The sequence below is a fragment of the Ptychodera flava genome, chromosome 7 (genome assembly GCF_041260155.1).
Source record: "Ptychodera flava strain L36383 chromosome 7, AS_Pfla_20210202, whole genome shotgun sequence".
Classification (NCBI taxonomy): Eukaryota; Metazoa; Hemichordata; class Enteropneusta; family Ptychoderidae; genus Ptychodera; species Ptychodera flava.
The window spans coordinates 7,209,904-7,223,282 of NC_091934.1; the positions used below are offsets into that span (position 1 = coordinate 7,209,904).

Below are 13,379 nucleotides of genomic sequence, written 5' to 3' on the forward strand. Positions count from 1 at the left end.
ATCAACACAGACTTGATTCAATTTTAGAGGTCCACAAATTCACATTCTATTCAAATCTTCATCAGTCTTAAGTAACAATTGTGCATTAACTGTTTCTGACTACTGGTATTTCTGCACCTGGACCTGATGTTACTTTTATTTTCTTGGAGTGGTTGGTTTGTTACCAGTGTATGAAAATGTTATTAAAGACATAATGACTTTCAAAGCCAGTCTTCAGTAGACCCCCTTTACTCAACAAGGGGTACATGTAGCTCAGGGAACTTTTAAACAGGAAAATAGACGGAGTGGTTTTTAACGGAAACTTCTACAGACTTGATGTCTTGCTCCTTTCCTGCGATATTTCCGATGAAAAACTTGCCAGAATTGATTACTCTTGAAATCATAGATGATGTTTAAACAGCTAAAACTCTAAGCTTCTAAATATAAATTTACGATCAAAAGAGAACACCCTGAAAGAAACAGACATGCTTTTTTCATTTTGAAAGTCAGATATACGTATTTACACCCACGTGTGCTTGGATACAGGTGTAGTGGTACCTGAAATTCTTGGAAAAAAGTCTTCCATAAGCTGTAAAGTCAGTATGAGACATGTGAATAAGCGATGAAGAAAAACTATCATCAAATAGCATATTTGTGCCAGTTCATATAAATTTTTGATGAGTTGTGTCTGCTTTTACTTGCCATCATGTTTTTAGATCAACAGACAGATGAAATCAATCCCTCAGCGTGACAATATCAAAAAAGACAATTAACAGAAAAAAAGAAATGCTAAAATGGACATTTGTGTTGCCTGAGCAGATTCACTGGCAGTTAGCAGGGATACACGGACTGTGAAATTCATATAAACATGTGATGGAGCAGTTCCAATTCTGTGAAATTCATATGAACATGTAATGAGCAGTACGCATTCTGTGAAATTCATATGAACATGTGATGGACCAGTATCACATTCTGTGAAATTCATATGAACATGTGAGAGGGCAGTACACATTCTGTGAAATTCATATGAACATCATGTAATAGAGCAGTATCAATTCTGTTAAATTCATATGAACATGTGAGAGGGCAGTACACATGCTGTTAAATTCATATGAACATGTTATGGAGCAGTATCAATTCTGTGAAATTCATATGAACATGTAATGGAGCAGTACACATTCTGTGAAATTCATATGAACATGTGATGGACCAGTATCAATTCTGTGAAATTCATATGAACATGTGAGAGGGCAGTATCAATTCTGTGAAATTCATATGAACATGTGATGGAGAAGTACACATTCTGTGAAATTCATATGAACATGTTATGGACCAGTATCAATTCTGTGAAATTCATATGAACATCATGTAATAGAGCAGTATCAATTCTGTTAAATTCATATGAACATGTGAGAGGGCAGTACACATTCTGTGAAATTCATATGAACATGTGATGGAGCAGTATCAATTCTGTGAAATTCATATGAACATGTGATGGAGAAGTACACATTCTGTGAAATTCATATGAACATCATGTAATAGAGCAGTATCAATTCTGTTAAATTCATATGAACATGTGAGAGGGCAGTACACATGCTGTTAAATTCATTTGAACATGTGATGAGACCAGTATCAATTCTGTTAAATTCATATGAACATGTGAGAGGGCAGTACACATGCTGTTAAATTCATATGAACATGTTATGGAGAAGTACACATTGCTGTGAAAGGCATAGTGCCTTTCAAATTTAAAGCACTGCCGTTATCTTGCTGCTCAATGGTACCAATTCCAGAGGAAAAAAATAATTCATTACTGCGGCAAAAAACATGACAACTTTACCATACAGAATGATTGATTGATTGCATTGAAAGATTCAACCATCATTAACTACGCTGAGAAGACACAACACTGAATATTACATTTGTCAACTGTGATACATTTCCTAGATAACATTTCTAATACCAGCTGTTATATCTGAAAGGGATGGCTTTCCTTATCATGATAAAACAAAGCCATTGTTTTGTTCAGGGATAACCAGTAAATGCTTCTGGGTTATATAGATCAAATATGAAGATAGCTGAAAATGTTATCATTAATCCTAAAGTATCGTTTTTATTTTCCTTTTTATGTTCTTTGAAATTGATTAGAAAAACTTCAAAACAGGCAGAGTTTTGCAAATTTTCATCAAGAAAATGATATCACAATCAGTCAACTTCCAACCTCATTTATAAAACCAGGTACTTTATTTTGATATGGAAATAGTAATAAATTGTTTCATTGAAATGTTTTTAAAAGTTATTATAATTAATTTAGATCTTACAATGAAGTTATTTGTTTTTTCAGGATATGGGAGAAGAATTATTACCAATCTACCATACATTTCTGAAAAACATCTGTAATGAGAAATAGTGACTCATTGAGGCTATTTCAAGACTCAGAAATTGGGTCTGGCCCTTGGAACATTGAACTGGCTTCCTCAATGGTGACACAGCAAGCAGACACTGCATTCATAATGCAATGCGTGGTCACTGTACAACAAGGGTGGGCCTGGCATAGTTTTGTTGGCCAACCGAATCCCCCGACACCCCCTAAGCCACTGGTGATTGTCGGTGTCATGTTTTGCATAGGTCACCTACCAGCTTAGTACCAACTGAAAAGAACATCTCACCTGACCTGGGCATCTATTGTGAGGTGAGCCTCCAGCTGCAAGCATTGCTAACAATACCAGACTGACATTGATGATGGGGACAGTACCGCCCACACAATTTGCAAAGGCTGTTTCTGTCTCACTTGAATTGCTAAAGTGGGCATGGAGCATAAATTAACTCCCTAACCAAGGCTGCTTTTAGGCCGATTCCAATAAAATGTCTCGGTCCACAGAAAGTTGCTGGTTCCATATTCCCTTACAGAAAGAAATTACAACATTGGTCAGAACTTTGAACGACAGAACTTTATTTCAGAAAATGCTGGTTGTGTTATTTGACATCAGGTACCATGTAATATTTGTTGATCTATGCTTTTTATCTGTTTCACTTCAAAAATATATGAAACTTTTAATGATAATTATTCAAAATTATATATTCTGAAACATTTAAATTACAAGTTGAGGAGTGTGCTATAGGTCATCAGTACTTTTCAGATTGTTGGTCTATTTAGTTATAAAGTATCCTGAATATACATTACATTATGTATTGTATAGGTGTATTTTAAAGCTTTGGGCTCGTCTGCATGGCCCTGTGCCGGAAATGGCTTGGCTAACCCTGTCTGCGGAAAAGTACGCGTGAACTCCTCAGTAAAAGTCAAATTCTAGATAAGGTGTGTAGTGTTGTTTTGTTTAAATTGATAGTGTTATATTTGATGCAAGGATTTCTCTGAAACCAGTTTCTGAAACTAATTCAGTCATGTTATATATTTTTTCTTTTATACTGAAGACCACTTTTAGTGGCATTTGTAGCTGGTTGGTGCCTGGACTGTACACAGTAATGTACTGTATTGCAGGACCATCACCAACCAATCCACTGACCAACCCTGATACTTTGAACAGCACTTTCCCGAAAGGTCTACCTTACATCTATCAGATTAACCAGGCAGGAAATTTGTTTACCAGATTGCAATTTAGATAGAGGATAAAACCCTGGCACACTCCAATAATCCAATTATCAGCTAGGACAAACTTAATCCCTAGGGCCAATTCCCTGGGATTTAACAATAAGTCTAGTATCTGATAAGCAGTCTTTAAGCACCGTTTCATTGAACACTTGACCTTCACACTTCATTCTGTATTTGATCAAATCAAAGTTGTTTTGAAGGAAGACAAGATGTAACTTTGGTCTGTTTTATTTGAGTTTGTGATTCGTCTGTTTTTACTGTGTTCAATTTCCATAAAAGTTAACAAAATTTCATTTTATTGTGAAATTTCTCTCTGTTCAAGTGCACAAGGACATGAAAATACACTTATCTGTCTGAAACATGGACAAACTCACACACCCAGGTTAAAGAGGTGGTCATAGACCTTTGGCATTCTAGATTTGCACATCTGTCGTGTGAATTGTATTACCATATACAGTGGATGATCATGTGAAGTCGGGGTCAATTCAGGACACACAGTATCAATATATCAAAAATTTTGCATTAAACTATGATTTTTTTATCTTTCCAGTCCACACTGAGTGACCTATGTCAACATTTATCCTTGCCAAACACACCTCTACTGGTGATAAAGCCCTTGCAGTACAAACAAATTTTCTGGTCAGTTGTCACATTGTATTGCTATTTTGGGTGTACATCAGTAACAGTTAAAATTACATATCCTAGACAGGTACCACAGCTGTTGAGAACTGACAGACTGTTGGTGCTAATTTTTCTAGACACATTTTTGTGACCTAAATACTCATCTTTTTTTCTAGTGAGCTCTTGTAACTATTTTTTCTGACTTCATTCCAACATGTTTCTTTCTGTTTTAATGTATTTTTGAAATCGGCACACTCATGTTTTCTTTCTGTTTTAATGTATTTTTGAAATCGGCACACTCAGGTGAAAAACACTCTAATTTCAAAATCTCCATATCCTTGTTCATCTTATTATATCCAAGAAATAAATTTTAACAACAAAAATTCAAGTACCTTCTGCATTTTGGTTCCATAGCTTAATTTTCACAAGAGAACGGCACCAGTAATTTCAAGGTTTCATTGCAACACTGGAATTTCTAGGCACTTTTGTTGACTAAAACTCATTTTCACTGATTATTATAAGCTGTGTCATCACACCAATTGAAATGGAGTAAGCTAAAACAAAGTATCCAAATCTACATCTTCAATCTATTTGAACATGCCTTTTTTCTTAGTTTGTGTTGATTTACTGCTTTCTTTTCTTTCACTTTTTTATATTTTTCACTCAGATAAACCTCCCAGCATGCACAAAGGGGCTTTTAAGCCAAGCCATAGAGCTATGCTTAGTGGAATGAAATGTTGATCAACATAGCACGGTTTCAAAAAAGCACCAAAAGTAATATTTTTGAAACTAATGAAAAACAAAGACAAATAGTATTGAAGACTCCAAGTGTCCAGAAAAGGAGTAATTTAATGAAAGAGCGGAACTGGTACAAACCAAACTTTAACTTCAAAAGAAAGGTTGATGCGAGCCAGTCAGATGTAGGGGACCATCTGCATGCAATAGCATGGAAGTCTGCTATTAGCCTTATACAGTCTTTCCACCACACAAGCTATAATTGAGGGACTGTACCGAAATTGTTGTCTGAAGAAATGCAAAGGAGTTGGAATTGAGTCAACCAGTTGCTTCATTCTCAAAACCAATTACGATACAGTAGATGCCTTCTTGTTTGGTTTGATACTTTGGTAATATTGTTAACCTAATTACGTGCAAATGAGGTACTAGCCTAGTATCATTTAGGTGTCAGTGATAATGCAGATTAGAAGATCAGTAACCACCCTATATGCCAAGCTAGCCCTATGCTAGCCTCTAGCTATACCAAGTCAGAGGAAGCCAATCTCTGTCTGTACTCTGAGAAAACTCCCATGATATCGCCTTCAGCTTATAAATCCTGCACAACATTCCCTTAATATGCCACCAACAGTTCCTGCCAAGGAGTAATTGGCTTTTTTTTTCTTTTTAGAAAGCAGAAATAATTCCAATTTGTTCGGGTTTTATCATCTCACTCAAAGAAAAATAAGATGGCCATAAAATGTGAATTTCTGTCCCAGCTGCATGGGATGACGCACGCTTTTGTGTCCTGTAATGAAAATGCCATTTGATGACGTTTCTGCGAGCCTCGTAAAAAAAACTAGGCTAACGCAGAAATGGTTTCGACAACAAAGAAGTCATCAATCTAGAACTGCGTAAGTTATGATGGCGGCCCTGACTGAACAAAGCATCATGCTAATTACATCTACGCAAGACCATCAAAGCCGCAAAGAGCTCAGGAACGGTTGAAGTCATAGGCCTCTCCGTGGGAGTGAACGAAAAGCATATCCATTGTCGTCAGAGCGCTTTCCTAGTCCTCAACAAATTGATCCTTGGTCTGTAGATCCCTTGCATCAATGTACCTCATTCAAACTGTTAATACCACACTCACTATATCCCAGATCAAAATTGCCAACATCAAAGAATAGTTTCTTTGCCTGTAGGCAGTGTCTACCTATGATATTTTCAATCACCATTTGCTGCTTGGGCGTTTTGTCGTAACAGGCAAACAATAGCAGGGTTGTAATCGACTTTCTAAACTTCAAATCTGCCATTAGCCAGTCTTGACCTGTTGAGCAGTGACTTAATGTAGATTTCTCATTAAATCGAGTCTCTTTAGGAAAATAAACTGTTGTTTCACCCACAGCAAATAATTTTTAGAACAAATACTGCATATACAAATCTCATGTACGATTAACACTGCCACCTGTTGAGCTTTCCGATTACCTCAACCATCTTGTTTGCCTATACATTTATCTCAATTCAACAGTCTATTGAAAAATGGAAAATCTTACAGCCCATGAACATTAAACTTCCAGAAAATTATTTTTTATTTTGTTTTACAAGAAAATTATAGATTTGAATTTCTGATTTCAGGTCATTTCAATTGCATGAGTTATTCGGTTCATAGATTTTCCCTTTTTTCTTTCAGCAAGCAAGCATCATTTGTGATTTGACAGGCCGTATAATTTAAAATTGATATCATGTTTATCTATAAACAGCTTCATCAATTCTAATAATTATATTAAGTGAGGAAAGAGACAATTAACCCTTTGAGTGCTGTAATTTTTGCCCACTAAAATTTGAGTGCAACATTTTACAAATTTTTATGAAGTTTTCTGTAATTTTTTTGATAATTTTGGACCAACTGGACATAAAATTTCACTGACTACAATTTTTTATCAAAATTTTGGCAAAAAATCTGAAAAAAATTGAGAGGAGTACATTTTATAAAAGTGATAAAAACTGACTTTAGTGCTCAAAGGGCTAACATAAAATCATTGATATATATTAAATTGGTTGGTCAATCACCTGTTTGGTTCAGAGAGAGGTTATTCCCTTGGGTGGAGTTCCACATTTTGACACTAGATCACTCACAGAGCTCTCATTTTCTAGGTCATTCACTCTTTCCTTTATGCCATCCAGCCATACATGTATTCCACAGACCAGGTTGGCGTCTACCCCATTGAAAACCTTCATCACAATGTACTGCCGTTTATGATGTTTGCTTCGGAGGGCTCAGCCCATCTCAATTATTGGCTTACACAGAAATCTATAGGTCTCTCCCATGTATAAAACACTTAAACTATCTTTTCACATTCAATAAGCCAAGAAAACAGATGTCCAGTGTTTGCCCTTTGAACAGATCGCTACATGTTCCCAAAATGTTCTTTTCATTGCATTTTGTTCAAATTTGTTTGATTTCCCTATTGATTTCCAATGTGATGAAATCTACTCAGTTGTCTATTTCAGTAACTTTTTCCAGGTCAGTTGGTATATCAGTGATAAATATTTAATTCCCTCTTTTGCATGCTACATATGCAGGTACACGTGTATTCCGCTAATTGTGTCGGCTAAATATCACAACCAATATAGTCTGCATCAGCCTTTATCATATCAGGTCATTGCATCTTTCATCCTTGAAGCACATTGCATTTTATTTCAGGGTAATTAGAGAACAAGACATTCAAATAACCATACATGACCTGATCTGTCAACTTTCAATTATCGTTTTTCTCACCAATTTTTCTTTCTGGTAGGTGTGTGAAAATATCATAGTATAATCCTCTTTCTCCCAAGTTGTAATTATTTCAATCTATGATTTTTCTACGGAGCCTGGTAGGAAGAATTAATATGTATGTGAGTGTGCACAGGCATGAGTGCATCAGATGAATTCTTTCGCAATGATAAATAATTAATTAGGAAACATCTTTGAATTATTTTTGTTTCATCTATTCTTTATTCTTCATATATTGAATTATTTACTGTATTTGAAGAAACTAATATATTGGTTTTACATAACTCATGTAGCCACATTTGGCACAGCAGTATAACATGTATTTAACAGAGGCCATATCTTCCTTCTGGTTCAGATCATTTCTTTCAATCCGGTTCAGTCCAACCATTTTTACTCACAATTACATACTCCACTCTCTACTCTCACTGGTTCCTGTACATAGCAAAACTGGGCCTCTTTACAATTAAACAGGGGAGAGGAAGGGTGTAGTTTCCACATGCTAGATATATATCTCTGATGAAATGCATTTATGAAACTTGCACATTTTGAGTTTTCATCCAGGCGTTGGTTACTTTTAAGTAACACTGAAGTTGTGTATGCCATTATTGAGGATTGTACTGGATGTAAAGACACAGAGCTCTTTTCCTGGCTGTTCATGTCAGTATTTTGTACCCACTAACCCCCTATTCCACGTGAAGAGGTCCAACACTGCCTAAGAAAACACTAGGGTCATACCATGGTTTGCCTATGGATGGGTTGAAGGAAGAAAAGTCAAACAGACTACACAGCACCACTGAGAGCTATGAGTACTTTTTATAGCTTCAACCTTTTTTCAGCAGTGTGTTTTTGTGAGGTACATGACATGGTCTTTCAATAAACCTTGAATAGACCTTGAAAGAATATGTCATGTATTTTTGTTTCCTCCACCTACAATGCAAACAAATGATTGTAAAAATATCTCCCAAGGCTTATCTCGCATTCTGACACTTGAATACTTCTTCCGTTTTTTATTGCAGCGTTAGTTTATAAAGAGTAGAGAAAATTGTTTTGGCGGTACCACTGCAACAGCATTTTATCCACACTGTAAATTCCTCTAGATAATGAACCGTCGCTGTTGAGTTGGCGTTCATGCTACTTTCACATAAGGATACCTTTAAACAGTGAACTGACTTTCCAAAATTGTTTATGTTGTGTTGTCATGGGGACAACTCCTTTTTTGAAGTATGGGATGCGTTTTCAAATCGCCTACATGTGGGCAGTCTGAGATCTGTATTTGAACTGATTCCCATTCTGACTCCCTATTCCTGTCTAAAGGGACTGAGGGCCTATTCTACCATTCCTGTTCTATTTTCCATACCTGTCCCAATATTCCTACTCGGTATCTCAGCAGACTTGTTTGTACCATAGCCCATAGATTAGTAAAGATTTCCCTTCATTTTATGCTCCCAACTCAATATCATTGAATGCTTTAAGCCCATGTGGTGTACAAGCGGCTGCTTCATTTAATAAAATAATATGTCACAAGGAAAAGCTACATGGGGTCCTGATAATGAAACATCAGATCTTTTTAATGAAACTATACCATTTTGTCGCAGAGATCACTACCTGTTACTTTTTAGTAACGCTTTTTAAGAGGTGGGTGTAAAGTTTGTGGATGGGAATACATGCTGTGATCCGATGTACTGGCGGGGTTTTCCTTATTGGTTATAGACTTGATTAACTCAATAGATGCTGATCTAGTATCTAATAACATTTGCTGTTCAAAATTATCATGATAGAGTGTGACAAGAGTTGGTAGGTAGAATCAACATGGCCTAAACATGGTTTGCAAATATTATAGGGGGCTTGCCAACATTTGTGTGTGAGAAGAAAGATGAGATTGTCATAAGCTAGGTTTTGTTTGAAAGAAGCAGGTAAATGCTCCATGTTTACTAAATACATACATACATACATACATACATACATACATACAGACAGACAGACAGACAGACCGACAGACAAATACAAACACACAGACAACAGTTATGCTTAACATTTGTTTGTGAAACTATTTAATGCAATTTGCCAAACAAATGTGTCATATATTTTATTTTTTTCATTGTGTTGGTATTCAAAATGGTTTGGAAATTATGATTTTATCTTTGTGATACAGACAAAATTCAGCTCAACTAAAATGTCAGCATGTCCACATACCACTTGGTACAAATAAGATTTAGGATATTGATCTGCTATGCCATGCCAAGTAAACACTGCCAACACAAAAAAACCCACTTGAGAATCTTTTTCTGCTCAAGAAACTCAATAATGTCCACAGACTAATTTATTACATGTCTGCTATAATGAGTGCTGGCAATCATGTTTTTTTTTTCTCTTTAGAGAGTTGACTGAATTAACACCACTCTCAACACAAAGAGCCCGGGTATGGACATGCCTTAGCAAATAATGAACTGATATTTTTCCTCAGTTTGATCATGCCCAGCTACAATGAACAGCATCTCAGTATCTTCAGAATGAAAGAGTCTTTTGTTTGATGGAGAATATGGAAAGATCTATTAATTACATCAGTGTTTAATTTGAACAGCCAGCTCCCAGTATTTTTCTTCTTTTTTTATTGAGTGAGTGTCAGTCTCCAGCTGCATGGGTTCTATTGTGTGGAGTGGTCCATACTTCTTGTTAACGCCCTGCAATATCTATTCGGGTCCAGCTATACCATCGTGCTGTGCATATTGATGGCATTAAGATCACCATTAATGGAGAAGGGAGCATGATCTTTTTATAGTGTACTAAACACACACCATCACAGGAGTTTTCTTCACTATGCACCATCCAATGTAACTGGTATCTACACGAGGCATGTGCAGTATCCGCCATCTTGGATTTTCCATCTAATTTGCATATCGCCATATCCACACTGCTTATTTGCCCCTCTGTGAACATACACATTGTCTTACAGCCTTTCAAAGTGTGAACTCATTCGTTCTGTCATCACTTCTCAATGACACTTGCTAAACAAACAACACACGAGTTGTATACAGAGCTTCCAGTTTATTTCATCCAAGAGAAGACATTGAATTTCTCACAAAAGAAATCATTCTGGTCAAAGCACGCCGAGCGTAAAGAAACTTCTCTGTCTAGCCAATAGTTCCCACTTTGAAACATACTTGCAGAAAAAGGGAAGAAAGAAGCAATTTGTAGGTCAGAAAAAATTCCTTTGGCCTGTTCTGTGAACACTGATCAACTGATACTTGGTTTTCAAGACATTATACAAAAAGCAAAATCGTTGTCAAATGATAAATTATGCAATATTGCAATGTATAGATAGTACATTGATTCCATACAATATGCTACACCAATAAAATATGGTTGCAGCTGGCATAGTCTACCATCACAGAAGATACTGAATGTAGAATACTGGCATTATAGACCAACAAAATACTAATGAGAACAGGTCTGCCATTTTCAATGTAAGCTGTTATCCCAATTTTTCTTGCTGGTCTTTTGAAAATAATAGGTCAGACCAAACAGAGTGAAACAGAATATCTCTACTGTAGATAGGACTTGCAGAAAGGAGCATCTTATTCTATGGTTCTATAAGGAAAATTCCTTATGAAAATGTCCGTCCATATCTTTTCCAAATACATTAAAAGTACAAGTGAAACTAATTTGTGTGGACAACTTACGACAATGGTGACCAGACCGACATCAACACCAACTGCAATTATGGCTCTGAGCTAGGATAGATGTAATAAAGTAATGTAGTGGTCTCATACAGATTCATATCATCCATTTTACTCTGAATACTGTTTCTGGAAAGACATTGCACAACTTAAAGTTACTGTTACTACCTATACAGAAAATCGTCATCTCAACTTAACATAATTAGTCACTTTGTGAGCAGCACTGTTATTTCACACACATGCAGTGTCTGAGACATGGAGTCACTGACAATGGTACACACATGCTGGTGTATATACACACTATTTGATATACATTTACACAAACAGGAAAATCAATCAGAGATTCAATCTTACACTTTAAGAAATTACCGTTTCTTCCCTTTGTAAAACTAGATTTACTGACTAGATTACAATTGTAATCTGGCAACTCAATCTTGAGGAGACAGTGACAACACAAAAACAGATATTAAGTCCGCTTGTTCATTTTCACTTTTATTAGTAAAATCAACAGAATATTTATCAACAGAATACAAACAACATTACAAGATCCTGTAGAAGCAGTGATACATACACAATACATGTATCTGTGTTCTCTTTATTTGAACCCTGTACAGAGACAGTACAGAATATATCGTCTGTAGCAGCTGGTTTTTACTGTGGATTCTGACATCAGCATAAACGCATGAAATGCCTTGCGCACTTTTGAATGTCTTGCTGATACCTTCAGAACAGAATATTCAATACTGGGAAACAAATACCATGATTTTGATCGACTGGGTATTGAATCATCAACTCTCATATTATTGTGTCTGCAGGCTTACATCGTACTCGTGCCATACACGGCATGTAACGTGTTATATGTGAGGGGATCATACATGGAATTGCAACAGGATAGCAAACTTACATGTCAAAGTGAGACAAACTGAACATTACTGAGGAACGACCGGAAACTACTTCAAGATACGCACGAGGCAGAAACACAACATTAACCCTACCACATCCTTTTCAATCAACCAGCAAAAAAATTTGTCATTACTGGACGGAAATTGCATCCGCCAACTTTCTAAACTACTTGACCAATCACCATCATTTCCACCAATCTTCTGAAGCTGAAGGCTAACATTCGCAGGATCATAAGTCAAAGTGTCAGCTCGTGCACATTGATCACTGACATATCTGAAAACAAGGGGACCTAAGGAACAGAAAATTACACACAGACTAGCATGGCTTGAAATGAACCAAACACACAGAGAGAAAAAATGGACGTGATTAATGATTGACACAGAGCATCAACCATTGGAAGTAGCATCAAAGTCATTACTCTCGTCGACCATCAGACGAGGGGAAGCCACCCTAATTGTCTGCTTTTATAATCTACACACGAGCTCAGGAGAAAAATCATCCTTTTAAGTCATGGTAATAAATTCCAGACAGATACTGACAAAGAGTGAGACTGTCAACCTCACAAACAGTCTCCAAATGAAGAAGCTTTCTAGAAGCAGAAAATTGCCAGCAGCATGGAAATTAATGACTTTGGGATTTTTAAAGTGTGGCATATAACAACCTAGCTGTCAAAGATGGTGTAAGTTTCAACACTTTAATGCCTTTCCATCCCAAGACAAAACCATTCCCTGTACGTTCCATTTTTCTATCTTCATCTTCTAAATCAATGCCTGCAGCGGTCTTCCATAATCAATGCTTTTTTCAAGAAGTGCTCGATGAATTTAACCATCTCTTATTTCACCTTCTTTGAAGCCGGCAGAAAAAGAAAAGGGCAAAGCTGATTTGGTGCTAATACAGACTGGCGCTTATCCATCTGTTTGAAAGAAACTCATATTAAACCTCATGTTACATTGACGAATTCATTAATCATACATGTACACACATCATGAAAGTCAGTAAGGGTAATCCATTTCTTTGATGGAATAATGTCCCTTTCAAAAAGGTCTCAAGTATGAAGTCAAACATTGACTTAAGCATCAGACTTAGAAGGGGTCAGATTCGG

At 36.4% G+C, this 13,379-nt stretch overlaps 1 protein-coding gene across 5 annotated transcripts in view; it reads right to left on the reverse strand.

Moving 5' to 3' along the window:
* Nucleotides 1-13,379, reverse strand: part of LOC139136673 (protein polyglycylase TTLL10-like) — a 111,744-nt gene that overhangs the window by 56,207 nt on the left and 42,158 nt on the right. The window lies entirely within an intron of this gene.